The following is a 13,122-nucleotide window of genomic DNA, read 5'->3' as shown; positions in this document are numbered from 1 at the left end:
CTTCCCTGAGCCAACCACCGTGACTGGGGAGGGGATTCCCCAGTGGGCCATACCACATCAACCGAATGAACCACATCAACCCAGAACGGAGCCAAGAAGGCCCTGCAGAGGAGCTCAAGGGCTGGCAGCTGGAGCAGGGGACAGGGATGGGCAGAAACCAAAGATGTATACTGCACAAGTCTTCTTGGAAGGCTCTGAGTCATGCGCTTTGGTGGGAGACTAGAGAACACAGCTTGTCTATCTACGACTTCTTAGTAGAGCATTTGAGCTCGATATTGAAGTGGGAGGGATGGTTATTAGTTGGGTGTAGGTTAGGCTGCTAGTTACAGCAAGGATATAAAAGACTTATGTGAAGGTACAGGCCAGGTGAGGTGCTCCTCTGCTGCCCAGGGACTCCTTCCATGCAAGTGTGACTCTCACCTGGTAATACAAAGTGGCTGTTTCCAGCCAGCAGGAAGGGAAAGGAAGGATAAGACTCATCTTTTCCTTTAAGGTCATGAGTCCGAAATTGTCCGCATTACTCTGCCCCCATTCAACAGCACAACATGTTTGTAGTCCCACCTGGCTGCCAGGGAGGCTGGGAGTGAAATCTTCAGCCAGAAAGCCATCTAAAATTTCTATAGTAATGTTTCTTACATGAATGGTGGGGCCGATGAGGGTTTCTGCCACACGGTAGGAAGGATCTGGGTAGGTGGAACAGCATTCATAGTGGGATGGAAAGGCAGAGAGCCGGGGAAGTTCTCGGTGTAAGAGAAGAAATCAGTTTTTCATTGGGTGAAGAGTAGGGCTCTGGGATGTAAGGACGGGGTGTAGGTGGGTGAAGGGCTGGGGAGGCAGTGGGGATCCAGACCAGAGAGAGCCTGAACTCGGCTCCCAGGAGTGGCTGTGTGCCCACATGTCCATGCTCTGCTCATGCTACCTGCCAGCAGCTGCCCTCGGGCCTGGGCCTGGAGTGTGTAGACTGGTGTGCAGTCCACTCTTGGGAGGAAGGAAGATGGGAGGAGACTTGTGCAGGCCTTGGGCGTCAGGACCATTTAAGCAGGGACTTTCAGGCACTGGAATATGATCTGGAAAGGAGTAGGGGGGTATCAGGGACTCCTGGAGGGCACATCTCCTTGTTCTCTTAGACTCTTCACTCTGGGGAGGGAAAAAGCTGGAAGAGGAAGGCCAGAGGGAGGTCTCCCAAGTGGCATTTTTCAAATCTGGCAGCATCTTACAACCTACTGGGGATAACAAAAGAAAAAAAAAAAAGTACTGATGCCCAACTCCACCCTCTGGAGACTGGGGTTTAATTGTTCTGGGGTAGTGTCTAGACAGTGGTATTTCCAAAAAAAAGAGATAAATTCCCCAGGTGATTCAAATGCACTGCCAGGTCTGAGAAGCCTTGTTCTAAAGCCTAGGAGCTGGTGTGCTGTCCTAGGTCTTTGTTGGGCAGCAAGATGGCAGGTGGGCCTCTGTCTAGATATCTTTCCCATTGTGTGGAATTCTCCACCTTGAGGGTCTTGGTGGGCCTGGACACTGACTTTCCTAGTCTGTCTTATAGCTGGGGCCAGATGGGAGACCCACACTGCCTCTACTGTGTCTGCAGCTGCTGTTAAATGGGAGGCGGGAGAGATGACTAAGCAGGCTCAGGGCTGTACCCACTGCTGGGGAAGGAGAGGCACTGCGACCCTTGGAGGGAGCTGGGGAGAAGTCCTGGCAGGGAGTCCTGGGCCCACCATTCAAGGAGCGGGCAGCCGTCGCGCTATCTGCACCCAGGTGGGCAGTGAGATTTTGGGCCCTGTTGCTGGGTCTTTCTCCCCGAAGCTTGGTTTCCAGAGACCCTGTGATCACAAATTTCTTCTCATCCAAACAGCTCAAGTTAGTTTATGTTGTTTGTAATTAACAACAAACATTTAATGGAGGACTTATGATATACCAGACACTGATGTAAGCATCTTAACTTCAAAACAATCCTGTAAGGCAAGCACTACTTTATAGGCTAGGACACGGAGGCCAGAGGGGTGAAGCGACCTGCTGAAGGTCATACAGGGAGAACGTGGATTTAAATCAGAGCCATTGGGTCCCAGAGCCCAGGCTCCTAAACCTATATTATTGCATGGAGTTATTATTATTGTTACTCTCATTTTCCAGATGTCAGAACTGAGGCTCAGAGAGGCGCAGGTGGCCTTCCCAAGGCTACCCAGTGAGGATGCAGATCCAGGAAGCTCAGCAAGCCTTCTCTTCCCAATCCAGGCTGCACAGGTGGGACAAGTGAGCCTCATGCCTGCTGGCCCTGGCGCCTCAGTGCCCAGGGAGCTAGTGAGACTGTCACTGATGTAAATAACTTTGCTGCCCACTGTGATCATTCTGTCTAGACCTTATCAGCCTGAAACTTCCTCCAACCATGTCTCAGCCAGGCACTGGGCCCCAAATTCCTGGTGGGTGATGCGTGCTCTGTCTGCGATAACAGCCTTGGAAGGGCTCTGAAGGGACGGCCGCTTTGGCCGCATCTCCGGCTCAGATAACAGGACGGGAGAAGTGTCTCCATTTTATCTTGTGGAAGGCGGGCCAGGCCTTGGGTTCCGTGGGCTGCCGGGTGAGCTGCATCTGGCTCAGTGCCTCTCCTTCCAGGCCTGGGCCCTGTTGGGGGAGGGAGCCTCATTAGCAGTTGCCCAGGGTCTCTCTCACCCCAGGCCACTGCACCTCCTTCCCCTACAGGAGGAAGGATTCAATCTGTCACTTACTCATTAGATATTTACTGAGCACTCCCTTGGGTCAAGTCCAATCCAAAGTACAGATAATCCCTGACTTACGATGGTTCGATTTAGGATTTTTTGAATTTAGGATGTTGAGAAAGTGGTACACACCCAGGAGAAACCCTACTTGGAATCCCCAGGCAATCATTCTGTTTTTCACTTTCTGTACAATATTCAATGAGTTACATGAGATATTCAACACGTCATTATAAAATAGGCTTTGTGTTAGATGATTTTGCCCACCTGTAGGCCAGTAATGGAAGTGTTCTGAGCACATTTAAGGTAGGCTTGGCTGAGCTATGATGTTCTGTAGGTTAGGTGGACGAAATGCATTTTCAACTTACTATATTTTTGATTTATGATGGGTTTACGGGGACATGATCCCATTATAATTGAGGAGCATCTGCACTTTCGGTTTGGCTCATTTCGGTTCATTTGATCTTTCCAATAACATCCTAAGATAGGCTTTGATGACTTTATGTTCATTTTACTGTTGAGGAAATAAAGGCCCAGAGAGGTGAAGTAACTTGCCCAAGATCGCACAGCTGGTGTGTGGTGACTTTCTTAACAACCAGGTGATCCTACCTATAGTCATTTATAAATGAATAAGAGAAGTCAGCCAGTGACAAGCACGGCAATGAGAGTGCGGCTGAGTCCCAGGGTGGAGAGTGGTAGTTGCTACCTCTGCTGGGGTCTCAGGGAGGGCTTCTCTGGGGATGGTGGCATTTCAGCTGCAGCTTAATGCAGGGATGAGTCAGCCACTGTGGATCTGGGGAAGAGCATACGAGGCAGAGGGAACAGCAATGGTAAAGGCCCTGAGGGAACAGCAAGCCGCAGAGCTCCAATGGGGAAATGGGCCCAGAGGGAAGGCACCTGCCTGGGGTTAGACACAAGTTGGGGCAGGCCAGGCCCAGGCTGCCAGCTCAGGCTTTGGCCTCTCCATCCACTCCTGGCTCCTCTGTGGGTGGCCCCATCGGAGCCAATGGGCCCTTCCTGGCTCCAAGTCCTCTCTGCTGTGTGGCCCTGGGCAGGCAGCTGCCCTGCCCTGTGCCTTTGTTCTTGGCTGCCTCACCCCTGTCCTGGGCTGCGAGGAGACCCCTGGGGTGGGGGCGGGCATACTCTGGGCCCATGGCTGCTGCTCAGATGTGAGGTGGTGACCGCCAGCCCATGTGTCTCTGGACAGGGATGGGAGGGACTCAGAGAAACAGAGATCAAGAGATAAAGTCAGAGGGAGATGCAGAGACCAAGAGGGACAAACCAAGGGAGACAGAGAGACGACATTAGATCAGAGATGGAGACCCCGAAAAAGACCCAGAAAGGGAGCGGCGTGGGCTGGGGGAAGAGACACCCCGGGGATCACGCAGTGGTCACAGGTATCAGAGCTGGGCAGAGGGAAAGGACAAACCGAGCCTGTCCCAAAGCTGGGGGCTCAGTACCGTCTGCCCAGGGACGTGCAGCAGCAGTGGAGCTGCAGGCAGGCCCTCAGGGTAGGAAGCCAGGCGGGTGGGAGGCAGGGCCTGGTCTCTGGGCAGTTTTGTACCCAGGCCCCTCAGGCCCTCACAATGTGCCCAAGGCTGCTGGGCCCATCTTCCAGGGGTGATCACTGAGGCTCAGGCTGGCTAAGGCGGCCGGACCCCAACCCCTAGCCCTACCCTGTGGGAAGCAGTGCCAGGTCTGGTACTCAGAGGTTAGGCTGGGCGCAGGGAGGGTGAGGGCTCCGCAGCGAGCGCGCCGGGCGGCCTCTAGGAGTCGGGTCTGCGCGTCTGGGCTCTCAGCTAGCGGCGCCGGCCCGGCCCCCTCCCCGGCGGGCGGCCGAGACCCCGCCCCGGAGGCGGAGGCGGAGTCAGTGGAGGGGGCCGGGGACCGGTTGGTCCCGCCCCTCGCGCCTCCGCCCCGCCCCGCGCGCAGACAGCTGGGGGCTGCCCGGGCTCTCGACGCGCCGACGGCCGGGCGGACGGACGGACGGACGCCGAGCGCAGCGCCCCGCGGTGAGTGCACGCGGCCCCTCCCGCCCGGACTCATCCCCGTCGGTCCGCGCCTCGCAGCTCAGGACTCGGGGGTGCTCGGACGCTCCGACGGCTCAGCGGACCCTCGGACGCGCCCAGCGGGCTGCCCGCGCCTCCACCCGCTCCGCCGGTCCGACCGGGTCTCGCTCTCCCAGTCCCAGCGCGGGAACGGCCCGCGAGCGCCGCGACCCAATGTACAGATGCGGGCACAGAGGCCGGTGCGGGGTGGGGGCCGGGGGTCCGAGGGCGGGTTCCCCCCACCCCGGGTCCGCAGCTTCCTCTGCTCTGGGTCTCCCTTCTCCCCCAGGGCCAGCTCCCACCAGTCATCCCCTGGTCCCACTGCTCACCCCCACCCGGACCGCAGGACCCCGCCGCCCCTCCGGTTCAGAGAGCTGGGTCAACACCCTCAGGGAAAGAAGACTAGAGTCCCTGGTCTAACACTACCCCCTCCGTCACCTCCAAGTCACACTCACCGCCACACACGCACTCACACCAGCAGAAGTTTCTGCACGCTCTGTGTTGGCGCACCCACCCTCCCTGTCACCCCATCCTCCCTCTCCCAGCCCCATGCTCACCGCCCCCCCCCCACCCGCCAGCTCCCCCAGGCCGGAATCTCTGACATTCATCTCACGTCTGCTTTGCACACAATGCTCCACACACACGTGCCTTGCACACTGGCACCCCTCCGAGGCATGCCTCTCTTAGCAGGCAGTTGTGTCTCTGATAAACACATGTGCCCTTACTGCCCTCTGACACGCACACACGTCTGCCACACAGGGGTGGCCATCACACGCATATCTCCATCATATGTATCACACATGTGTCTCTCACATGCATGCGCTCCTCAAATACCTGGAATCACACACTGGGAGTGCCACACACACTGTGAGTCTCACACACGAGTCACAGACCCCCACGACTTCACAGTCCCAGCCCCCCGGCACTCCATGGGCAGTCCTCCCCTGTCCTGGGGGGTGGGGAGCCGATTTTGAAGGAGGGAGGTGGTTGCTTCTGGTGGAGGCTGCTTATCATGGGACCTGGCTGTGGGGATCATGGGGGTGGCTCAGCCTCAGGCTGGGCCTGACTCCTCACCTCCCTGCATCCTCTCTCCCTTCCCCTGCTCCAGTCTCCCAAATACGGGTGCTCTCCCTCCCTTTTTTGCTGCCACAAGGAGTTGCCCATATCAGCTTTGCAGTGATCACTTGGGCCAGTCCCAAGCTGGCCTGAGCCAGCAGGCATCCCCTGACAGGCCAAAAAGAGAAAAAGGGAAGTGGATGGTTTGAGTGCTTGTGTCTACCCTGATGCCCCTGAGGTGTTGGTCTGGGCCCTCCCAGAGGGAGCCCTGATGAATTGGGTGGCAGCTGAGAAGTGTTTCCTCGGCCTGGCATGGATTGGGAGCCGGTGTGTGTTTGTGGCTGATAGGGGCTCTGGGCCTTAACTTCCCTATATGCAAAATGGGGTGAAGACTCCCCAGCAGGAGGAAGAGAGTGAGGGAGCTACTCCCCTGGGGTGCACCCTTGACTTCCCGCCCTCCCCTCCTGCCGCTGAGCTGTGTGATGGGGGTGAGCAGGGGATGAAGTCAAAGAATCTTATTCCGGAGGCACAAACCTGCCAACCCCGGCTGTGGCTGGCCCTGCATGTTTTGTTTGGCTCTCACCATGTTATTATTATTTTAAAAAATTAATTAGCTGCCAGCATTTACAAATTGGCAGTTTTCACGTAAAAGTCCGGATTTCCGTCTTCTCTTGGAAAAATCACGAGGTCTGGTAGTTCAGGACCTGCATCCCCTGGCTGGTGCTGCCCGCTCCCAGCTCAGGGGATGGGGCAGGGGCACTGTTAGGTCCCCATCCCCACCTGGCCCTCTTACACCTTCTCAGTTCCTGCCTGGCCTGTGTGGCCTTTGTGCGGCTGTGACTGCTGCATGCATTGGGCTGATTTTGCTTCATTGCCCGCCTCAAGCATAGACCCAGGCTGGTCCTCCATGCATGGCTGGGGAAGCCCTGGGCAGGCCTCCTACCCTTCAAGGCCTTAGTCATTGGAGCAATGAGTGGCGCCCAGGGCCCTGGGCCACAGGGCATCTTTGTGATGGTGGCAGATACTTCCTGCTAGGCTGTGGGGGACAGTGGTTTGGGGACCCCATGAAGCAAGAGCTCATGCCAGACAGCATTCTCCGAAGCACACTTTGTTCATCGCTTTTCTTCCCAGAGCCTGCCACCCCTCCTGCAGGGTGGAACTCTTGCCCCTATTTTAAGAGATGGGGAGGGGGAGGCTGAGAAAGGGCTGAGAAAGCAGGCAAAGGGGAGAGCTGGGGATCAGCCCAGGATCTTCTCCCTCCAAAGCAAAGCTCTTTGCCCCTCTCAGTGAGCCACTAGTGAGTGGGAGGACTTGGTCTCCTTGGCCCTGGCGGGAGTGCCCTTAGCCCATCCACACCTGACGTGAAATAGGTGCTTCATAAATGCTTGGGGCCTGCTGATGGTAAGTGAAACTGTGTTCTCTGCAGCAAATTTGGGCCTAAGGTGATTCCACAGCCACTTACATCACCTTTGACACTTTTCATCTGCTGTAAAACCTGGCCCAGGATTCCTACTTGGGTCTTGATGATCACATTCACCGTGACCCTATCACCACCAGGTGGAGGCCACTGAGTCCTGGGTGAGTCCAGGAGGTCCTGGGACCATCACAGTGTGTCCTGTTGGACACCACGTGCAGTGTTTGCTTTGCATTTAGGAGCTGTGGGTGTGAGCATCTTTTCCTTAAACCCCTGGTTGGCCTAGGCACATGAGATCCCACATGGGACTGAGGGACTCAGGGCCAGTGTTAGGTAGGGGCAGCTCCCCCTCCCAGGTCATGTTCCCCTGGGTGGCTGGGTGGGCGGCATGGTGTGGGGCAGTTGCTGCATTATTCTATCCCAATTCCTGTGGCCCTCTGCTCTCTGCCTGCCATCTGTACGTGGCTGAATTCATGTAAACTAAAGGCCTCCTTATGTGTGGCCTCCTGGAAGTTTGCTGCCTGAATGAAGACCAGGCCTGTGTGCGGCACGTGGAACTTGAGGTGGGGGAAGCAGCCCTGGCTTCCTCCTTGTACCTCCTGGAGAGGCTGACCCTAGCTTTTTTATTTCCGTCCTGCTGGGGGAGAGGTGCTGGGCCTGGACGTGCCAGGTGACATGGAGGGCCTGGGGCCAAGGCTGGTCTGTGTGTGACTGTGGTGTGCTCCTGGGTCTGGTCCTCCCTCTGCTGGGCCTCAGTCTTGCATTCTGTAAAGTGGATGCTTCTGATGGTTTTCAGTGCTCAGGGTCTTGCTGTGGGGTGGTGGGGGGTGGGATTCTGGGACTGCTCTGCAGGAGGCAGTTGGGTGTGGGCCACCTCTCTGGCTTCCTGAACTCCCCCATCTGAAAGCCGTTCCCTGAGATACAGTTCCAACCTGGGACAGGCTTCTGGGCACTGTGTTCTCCCTGGCTGTTTGTGAGGCAGGAGCTGCAGCTGGGGGCCTGGCTCTCCTGGGCTAAATGGGGAGTCACTTGCCCATTCTGGGCCAGGCACGGTCTGGATAGGGGGCTCACAGAGGACAATGCAGACACTGTCATTGCTCCCATGCAGTTTATATTCTAGTTGGAGTGGTGAAGTGGGGTGAGTCGAACGATTGGAGCTGTATTTAGACGCTGTCAAGGAGTTAAGGCCTGCCGGGAAGCGGCATCTAGGTGGGCAGGGAGGGCGCATTTGAGGAGGGGATTTCTGAGCTGAGCAAGGGGGGAAAGAGAGGGCAGCTTGTGCAAAAGACCTGAGGTGGAGCCTGCTTGGCATGCTAGGGACAAAGAAAGAGAGGAGGCTAGAGTGGGTGATGGAGGGGAGAATGGGGCAGAGGAGGCAGACAGGGAGTTGGAAAGCTACTGGAAAGTTTTGAGCCGGGGTGCGATGAGGTCTGATTTTCATTCTAAGACCCCTTCCCTAGCTGTGAGGTCGAGAGGCTTTGTGCCTCCGTGGAGAGATGTTGGCAGGACTGCTAGGCTGCCTGCTCCCCTGTACGAGGCCGTGTGCTGGGGACAGGCCTCACTTTGAGAAGCTACAGGTAGGTGGGGGAGGTCAGCCTGTCCATAGGTGCTGAGGTACGGGGTGATGCATGCTGCTTCAACAGATGATGACTCATCCTCACAGGGAGTATTATACAGCTGCAAAAAATGACTATGCTCTCGATGGAAAGGTCTTCAAGATCTGTTATGAGAAGAAAGCAAGGTGTTGACTGGTCTGTAAAGTGTGCCACCTCTTGTGTAAAATTGGGATATAAATTCACATCCACTTCTATGTGCATCAGCAAATCAGGAGCTAGTTTCAGTAGTTACCTGTGGTCACCTGGGGTTGGGGGGACAAGGGTGAAAGGGGAGGTGAGACTTCCCACCTCATGACCTGTTATATTTTCTGGTTTTTGGGCTGTGTCACTGTGTCGCCTGTTCACATTACATGAAATTAAAAAGTAGTTGGTGGTTGAATGTTCATTCGTGAGTTTTAAGTGAAAATGTTTAAGATGGTTTTAAATTCCCTGTGTTACTGACCTTGCTAAACAGACTTCTTCCTGGTGTGATATATGAAAGTTTCCATTGTGATCAAAATTATATGTTACCAAAGTCACTTTTTGCAGTTTGGCCAGTGGACAAAAGAAAAAACCCCAGCCATTCTCCCTCCCGCCTTGCCTTCACCTCTCTTCCTGTGGGTGTTCCCTTCTGTGGAGACTGCAGGCTCTTTCTGCGGGGGCATCACTGCATTTAACATTCTGTCCGAGCCTGTTTTCTCAGTCTGCCCCACTGCCCCAGGGTTTGGTGACAGGTCTGGGCCCCAGGGGGTGGGGAGCAGGCCCAGCTCCTGGTCAGGGAGCAGCCAGGTGCAGGGAAGTCCCTTTTTGGCATTCTGCAAGGTTCCAGTCCAGCTCTGCTACTCACATACTGTGTTCCCTTGGGGCCAGTGTGTCACGTCTCAGGTCTCAGGTTCCTCCTCTGTGAAGTGGGTGTCAAACTCCCTAGCTCTCAGGGTGGTTGGAAAAAGGAAAAGAGGAAGTGAGGCTGGGTCTGGTGGCTCACGTCTGCAATCCTAGCCCTTTGGGAGGCCAATGCAGGAGGATCACTTGAGGCCAGGAGTTCAAGATCAGCCTGAGCAACAAAGTGAGACCTCATCTCTACAAAAAATATAAAATTAGCTGGGTGGTATGCGCTTGTAGTCCCAACTACTTGGGAGGCTGAGGCGGGAGGACCACTTGAGCCCAGGAGTTGGAGGCTGCAGTGAGCTGTGACCACGCCACTGCACTCCAGCCTGAGAGAAGGGACGAGGTCCTGTCTTTAAAAAAAAAAGGAGGGGTCGGGCATGGTGGCTCACGCCTGTAATCCCAGCACTTTGGGAGACCGAGGCGGGCAGATCTCAAGATCAAGAGATGGAGACCATCCTGGCCAACATGGTGAAACCCCATCTCTACTAAAAATACAAAAATTAGCTGGGTGTGGTGGTGCACACCTGTAGTCCTAGCTACTTGAGAGACTGAGGCAGGAGAATCACTTGAACCCAGGAGGTGGAGGTTGCAGTGAGCCGAGATGATGCCACTGCACTCCAGCCTGGCGACAGAGCAAGACTCCGTCTCAAAAAACAAACAAACAAACAAACAAACAAAAAAAAAACAAGGAGGAAATGAGAGCACACGTTCCTTTATTCTGTAGGTGTTTATTGACCACCTGCTGGGTGCTGGGGACTGTTCTGAGTGCTGGGGGTAAAGCAGTGACCAAGACAATGTCCTCTACCCCCACAGAGCTGGCTCCCACAGGGAGACTCAGATGGGAAACACACTGATTCACACTGTAGTGTCCTTGCTGACCCTGTGTGCGAGGAGGGGTGGAGACGCTGGTCCAGGACAGGGACTGGAATTGGGGCTGTTTTAGGTAAAGTGTCAGTGGGGGTCAGGACCCAGCCCTGGATGTTGCTGAGGGGAGGGACATTAGGACTGAGGATACAGCAGGTGCAGGTGATTGGGTGTGATGAGGAACTGCTGGTGGATTCTGGTTTGGGGAGGGGTGGGGTCTAATTGAGATCCTAAAGGTCCCTTCCCCTGCACTGCTGCTGGCAGGGAGCAGGCTGGAGGGCAGCTGTGGGGATCCATGCAACAATGTCCAGGTGAGCGAAGTTGGGGCTTGGATTAGGGCGGTGGCAGCATTGGAGGTGAGACGTAGTCAGAGTTGGACTGACTTTGCAGGTGGGGCTGCCAGATTTCTTGATGGATTGAAAGTGGAGTGAGTGAAAGGGGAGGCCAGGGTGAGGCCGGCTGTCCTGCCCCATGGTGGACACAAACACCATGCATGGCTTCTGGTCCTTAGCAGCCCTCTGTCATCCAGTTTCCTTCCCTAGATCCCCGAGTGTGGGTGGTGCAGGTGTCCCTGTGGTTGCAGGCAGCTCTGCCTCCAGGGCTCCTTCTGAATGCTGGGGCTGCAGAGGTCTACCCTCCCAATAGACCAGACAGAGGGGCTGCTCCTGTATGCTATAGGGGCAGAGGGGACCACCGGGCTGTGCCTCCAGCCAGGCATTATGGGGTGGTGGGGAGCAGTGGGTTTGTGACTTCACCTCGGGAGGGCCAGGAGCCTGACTGGGTGTTGTGTGGGGAGGGAGAAAGCCAGGGAGGGGCTCCGTGGAGTTGGTGTTCCTGCTTTAGCATCTCTATGAAACCCTTTGCCAGGGAGTGTGCCCCGGGCCTTGGAGTCTCTTCATCACCCCACAGTGCTGGCAGTAGCCTCTGGTGTGGGCCAATGCTGTGCAGGGGCTGGTGCACAGAGGAGTGGAACACAGGGCCCCTTCTAAGGTCATCCCCAGGGGCACCTGCATGGGTTGTTCTGAAATGCTTTGTCGGGACCATCCTGGAGGAGAATGCTGAAGCCGTGGGAGCTGGGGAGGCATCTAGCTGAGCCTGGGTGGTCAGGGAGGGCTTCCTGGAGAAGGTGGTGCAGGCACTGTGATATGAAGGTAGAAGGGTGAGGGGCACCTGGGGACAGGAGAAAGCCTGGCTTCTTTCAGAATGGGGGCTTGGAGGAAGAGTGGAAAGTAAGGCTGGCGAGGCAGACTAGACCCTGAAAACAGGCCCTCCAGTCCTGGTCTGCAACAGGCGGCCTCAGGGCGTTCCGAGCAGAGGAGGCGCAGCCAGTCCGTGAGGTTGAAGGGTCCCTCTGCAGCCCAGGTGTAGGGGTGGGTCTGGAGAGGGCAAGGCGGCAGGTGGGAGGCCTGTGAGAGTGACCGGGCCGGGAAGCTGAGGCTCAGAGGGGGGCGTGCTTGCCTGCAGTTGCATAGTGACTGAGGAGGAAGAGCTGGGACGGGAGCCAGCTCCGTCCACCTCCGGGTCCTGCCTGGCGAGCTGCCCTCGCATACGGGGCACCGCTGCACGCCCACACCACACAGTCACCTCCTCCGAGCACATCCTTTCCCAGGGCCCCTCGTGGGTCAGCCGTGCGTCATTTTGTGCCATTGTCTTCAGTTATTGGAATTTGGAAACGTTGCAGAAATGCCTCTCTCCTCATATATGGAGATTGTTGCAAAGCAAGTGCTGGTTTGGGGAAAGGTTATTTCCTTCCTCCAGGGCGGGGAGCCCGGCTTTCCTGAGAGGGGCTGTGTTGTAGGCGGCCAGTGCGTCCCGCCCAGGTCTGTGTGCTGGTAAGGAAGTGGTGCCACCCACCTGTGCCAGGCCAGGGATGTGGGGGGCAGCACCCACGTGCTCAGACAGACCCTGCCAGTCCCAGGCCTCACACCTTGTCGGGTCTCTGGTTGCTCTTCTGTGAATCGGGGGCACCCCCGGGCTCTGCTGACATTGTTGCCCAGGAAGAGCCTGAAACGGGAGGTCTCTGAAGTGTGATGAGGCCCAGCTGGGTGCATGGGGAGCTCTGTGGGCGTTGAGCGCTGCCTGGGCCTGAGCCCCCGGAGCCTGCGTCATGAGGGGTTTGTCTCCCAGCCTCAGCTTCTCCATCCAGAAAATGGGCCTAGTGGTAGGGGCCCCCAGTAGGGTTGGTGTGAAGGCTGAAGGATGAATGGAGAGCCCCAGGCCCGCTTTGGGGAGGCAGACAGCGCTGCTGGCCGTAGCTGGTTCTTGAGTGTGGCTGAGTGCAGCCACCCATGTCTCCTGTGGCTTCTGTCTTCTGGCCACGGAGACACCATCATCTGGGTTGGGGCCAGCCCTTGGGCTTATGATCGGGATACCCCAGTGCTTGATAAGCCTTCCAGAGTTCTTCCCTTCTTAGCCTGGGACCCCCATCCTGGCCTTGAATTACCAGCCCTGACCTTGGTCCTGAGTTGAGCTTTTAGATGATCTAGAAAGTTCTGTTCTTAGAGTCTCCTCAAAATGAAAACACATTGTCAAAAAACATTGAT

The 13,122-nt window shown here is 56.3% G+C and overlaps 1 protein-coding gene across 2 annotated transcripts in view; it reads left to right on the top strand.

The window, feature by feature from the left end:
- The first annotated feature begins 4,634 nt into the window (after nt 1–4,634).
- The window catches only part of FBLN2 (fibulin 2), a 90,076-nt gene continuing 81,588 nt past the window's right edge, over nt 4,635–13,122 (top strand). For both annotated transcript variants that reach the window (XM_025375537.1, XM_025375535.1), the window contains exon 1: nt 4,635–4,726. The gene's annotated coding sequence lies outside the window, so the exon portion shown is untranslated. The remainder of the gene's footprint in view (nt 4,727–13,122) is intronic.

This window comes from Theropithecus gelada, chromosome 2 (genome assembly GCF_003255815.1).
Source record: "Theropithecus gelada isolate Dixy chromosome 2, Tgel_1.0, whole genome shotgun sequence".
Taxonomy (NCBI): domain Eukaryota; kingdom Metazoa; phylum Chordata; class Mammalia; order Primates; family Cercopithecidae; genus Theropithecus; species Theropithecus gelada.
This window is presented reverse-complemented; position numbering and strand designations above follow the sequence as displayed.